We start from the raw sequence: 5,042 nt of genomic DNA, 5'->3' as shown, positions 1-5,042 counted from the left end.
AAATGAGAAGATCTTTGAAAAGGTGGAAAGTCAAAGAAATTAAATGACAAAAAGATAAAAGTACACAGTGAAGAAGATAGTAATAGGAAGTGTAAAGAAAGCAAAGATGTTTGAAGAAGGTGTCAATGGGGGAAGTTAATGGCTCTATGCCTTATTATTCTCCAGATCCCTGATAGATGTGAGGGCATCACCACATTGATCTTCAATGTGACCAGCAGCTAGCTGTGTGTCACCTCACACTGTTCCTCTACATATCCTTTATGTCCTAAGTCTTGAATATTTGCCTTTTTACAGCAAGAATTGGCAATAGAACCAGAATGCGGTGGAATACAGGGAGGAGCTGCCACCCAGGATCGAGCAGCTGACAGATTTTTTTCAGTCGCAAATTAATGAGGTGGCAACCCTGGATGACATTGGAAATATAAAGACATGACTCAATGCAGCTAATGACAGCATGAAAAGCACTCTGTAATATTCTCGAAAAGATTGAATGGAACAGGCCAACACATATGCACTTGGGAAGAAGTTGAAGATGCATAATCTTCTTGCAATTTTCAAAATTAGCCCCAGGCAACCTCATTGTCAGCAAATGTGTCCATTAGGAAAAGGTTGCAAGTACATGAAAACTCCTCTATTTATTCTTTATAGCCAATTCCTAATAGGCATAAAGAGAATGACTTGCTGAAGCCAATTTTCATTTAAGGTGGAAATGTACTTAACCCAGTCAGCCTCTCTCCTTAGCCGTCAAGACAACACTGACCAAAGCAGGAAGCTGATTATCTACCTGCTCATTTATTTCATGTATCCTGCAATGCTATAATACTTGCAGTGATATTTAAGAAAATACTCAGATTGTACATAAACTGAGGCAAGAGTAAATTCACCATTCTATATATTGTTAATACTCTCTGTAGGTTTACAGATTTTTTCCTTTACACCAAAGAAAATCTTTTGAGAAACTGTGTATTAATGAAGCTTAAAAACCATAAATCAAAATGTCATGTTGAGAATTGAATCTGATGGAATATATTATTATTCTTATCACGTTTCTGTTACTTTCTGGCTGATTTCCAAAACCTCTGTTTTCAGTATTATTATGGAATGATCTTTGTGGGCAATACTCACTTTTCTAATTCATTCTGCACTTCTATGTATTTTGTTAACAGTAATATTTCAATATAAGTTAAGAACGTCTGATTTGTTACAGTTTTCACATGTACAAATTATATTTCATACTGTTTTTGCTTTGATTTGAATGAAACAATGCTTTGCACTAAACTGCCATTCACCATGGTCCAGAACAAAAATGTTGCTATTGGTGAAACTTGGAACAATCGAGTCCCTAATACACTGAGATTGAACTCACCTTTTGTCAATTTAATGATGCCATCAAAGCTCAGTATTACAAAAGCTTTTTACTAACAATGGGTCTTCAGTTAAACAAATCTGGAATTCTTCCTTTTACTCCTGTTTCACCATATAGTAAATTAGCAAATAGAGACATCTCAAAGACAAAATATTACAAGCAAATATTTTGCAGATTCTAAATTTCTTGTTTCCAAATTTAACTCTCTTTGGTCAACAAGAATGAGAGAGGCAGTTTGTTAAAAATAAGTACACTTATTATGGTTGTGTCTGCAACATATTCCCACCCATTGCCATGTTAACCATATAGCTTTGGATGCCGTCGTGCCACCTGGCCCGGACACTTTATGACCATCAAACAGGTGTCCTGTTTTAATTCACCTGGTTCAGGCAAGAAGAATGTCAGACAGAATGGAGACCCACTGCAAGATTTGAAACAATGGAAATGTCACCCTTTCAAGCAAAGACTGAATGACTAATACATACTTATAAGTGTGAGGCATTACCAAGTGCTGAAATTGTGGTATTTGTATTGATGATGCTGGTCATCTGGGATATGTCGATGAGTCAGTAACTATTCAGGCTCTACAAGATTCTTAAACACTCAAATGTATGGAACAGCAGGTGAGAGAGGCTATTTTAAAGGACACATCAATGGATGTAGTTCAGGTCACAGGTAAAGTAGTATACTCAAATGTGTGATAAGATGTTGTTCTGGCTATAATAGGTTTAACAAGTAGGACTTTTCTAAGGAACAGAATGATCTTATTATGTAGGTGGCAAAAGTAGTGCTTAAGCAATGATAGGGTCGATTCCAGAAATACACTGTCAGAGACACTGAGAAGTAGAGAAAGGGAGCTTAATATTTAATACAAAGGGTCTTCAATTTGAAACATTAACTCTGTTTTTCCACAGCCTGGCCCGCTGAGTGTTTCCAATATTTTCAGTTTGTATTATATATAATATTTCAGTTCACTTTTTCCAGAGAATGCCCAGTGTACATTGGATAACAGATGGAGCTGCTGCTGGGGCTCTCTCTCTGAAGTGTCTGTAAGATAGCACTCTGACAGCCCAAAACTCCCTTGGTAGTCCACTGGTGTCAGGCAACATTATTGTACTTAAATTTATGAGAATGAGCCTCAGAGATGAAAATGCTATCCAGTGAGTCACAACTGGTCAAAATTTCTACATGTCTTCTCTGTAAAGTTATGGAACAAAAGAAAATAGTTGTTTGCGGTGAGGAGCTGGAGACATAACAAAAAAATGATGCACAGATTGTGGAGAGAGTTGGCTTTGAGAGTGTGTGACCACTTCTTTAAAGTCAGGGCAGTAAGATGTTAAAATAACCCATTAGAATATCGAGGGAGGCTAAATACTTCCCCATTTCTGTCTTCCAATCTCCTTAAATAAGTGGCACTCTTTCATTCATTGTACTCTGTCCCAAAGAAGTTAGAAGTGAAATTGAAATCTTGCAGTGCAGAAATAAAATGTTGCAAAAATCAAACCCTGATTCCCAAGTATGTGTACATATATCTGGGAGCTTGTTCTAATCAAAAGAATATACCAATTCAGTGGCATTTAGGAAAATATAGAAACTTGTGAAAATGGCAGAGATCACAGCAGATCCTAATGGCTTTCTCAGTGTCAGTATTCAAGAATGCACAATTGTGCAGCTAGTTTAGCCACTGTCTCACAGTGCCAGGCACTCAGGTTCAACCCTGACCTCAGGTGCTGTCTGTGTGGAGTTTGCATGTCCTTCCTGTGACGGCATGGGTTTCCTCCAGGAGCTCTGGTTTCCTCCCACATCTCAAAGACATGTGGGTTAATATGCTGGTAGGCCACTGTAAATTTCCCCTAGTATGTTGGGGAGTGGTAGAATCTGAGGCAATTGATGAGGATGCAGGGAGAATAAAAATGGCATTAACGTAGGATTAGTGTAAATGAGTGGTTAATGGTCGGTGCAGACTCAGTGGGCTGAAGGCTGTATTTTTGTGCTGTGTGAGTCTATGATTAATAACTAGAAACAGCATAGCACTACTTAAAATGAGAGCTGGCACCATTAACAGCCCCAACCATCACCCACACATCCAAACACACCCAAAACAGAAAGGGTGACAGGTCCACTCATAATATCCAAAGTAGATGGTCTGACCACTAACATTTAGACCTTGGACGACATTTGATGATGGAAAGCATTGCTTGAGTTGCTTAGGATGCTGTCTCACACAGTCTTCAGCATCTAACTGATATCCATTGGATCCTCATTCCCAGTGATCATCAGGTCTTTTGATGAAGGATGTAACATTAGTTGTATAGCCAGAATTAGCAATTATGATAAAATACTGACTTTTCTAGACTTTCCTGCTGTGTAGATGTAAGACACTAGATACCTGTGCTGGTGATAGAGTCACTTGAAGAAGCTTCCCTTTAAAACAAGAGCTACCTCAGTCCAGCCTGTTTCCCTTTCCATTTCCTCGACCCTGGCTCCAGATCTTTTGTGTCCATTGGCACCATACACACAGAATATGCCTCCAACCTAACTTCTACAGTACACAAACTGTCAGGCAGTAGAGGTTTAGAGTATCTGTAAATAATGGAGAGTGGGAGATGAAAGTGCATGTGGGAGAGCGTTGGAACTGTTGAGCCCAAGATGGCAAAAGCATGAATGAGAGTTTCAGTCATGCAGGGTCATGGACAGGAATTTAAAGTTGTCAATATATTTCAAAAGCACACATATGCATACATAGTGAAAGGAGAAAAAGCTGGAAACACTCAGAAGGTCAGGCAACATTCTATGGAAAACAAAGCTAATGCTTCAGGTCAATGACACTCTGGTTCTGTTTTTATTTCAGATTTCTGGCATCTGCAGCTTTTAATTTTGATTTTCATATTCATATACATATATAAATACATCTGTGAATTTTTGATGTGTTTAATAAATATAGGATTGGCATGCCCCTGCTTGTCCCCATCCCCACACATACCTTTACAGCCAAAAACGGGCTGAAGCAAACTGGAGATGGGTAATTGTGCTTCTTAGTCCTTGGCATTGTTTTATCTTCTTTTCCTTCTTACATGGAAGGAGGGTACTAGCGACATGGCCAGTCTTTTTATTGCCTAATTGCTCTCGAGAAGTTGGATTGCTTTCTTGATGCCTGCAATACATGTGGTGAAAGTACTTGCAGAGTGTTGTTTGGTAGGGAGTCCCAGGCTATTGTCCCAGTGACCTTGAAGGGACACTAGTCTATTACCAGAAAAGGATGCTGTGTGCCTCCAAGTAGATGTTGTTGATACCATGCACTTGTATCATTGTCTTCCTGGTTGATGCAGCCTATGTGTTATCAAGGTATCCTTGGCAGACATCTTGTGCACACTTTGGCCATGTTGCACAGGTGATAAATGGGATGAACGATTGAGATGGTGGATAGGGTGCTAATCAAATAGGTGTTTTGTCCTGGATGGTTTTGAGGTCCTTACATGTTGTAGCTGCAGCAATTCAGTTCATCAGGTTCCTCACTTGCAATTTGTAAATAATGGAAAAAAAATTGGTATATTAGGAGGTGAATCATTCACTGCAGGATATCCTGCCTAACCTCTTCTTCTAAAGCCATACTATTTCTGTTGCTGATCTATTTAAGTTTTTGCTCAGATGGTGACCCAAGAATCTTGATGATGGT

The sequence above is a fragment of the Pristis pectinata genome, chromosome 10, assembly GCF_009764475.1.
Source record: "Pristis pectinata isolate sPriPec2 chromosome 10, sPriPec2.1.pri, whole genome shotgun sequence".
NCBI lineage: Eukaryota > Metazoa > Chordata > Chondrichthyes > Rhinopristiformes > Pristidae > Pristis > Pristis pectinata.
The sequence above is the reverse complement of the archived record's forward strand: the minus strand, read 5'-3'. Positions refer to the sequence as shown.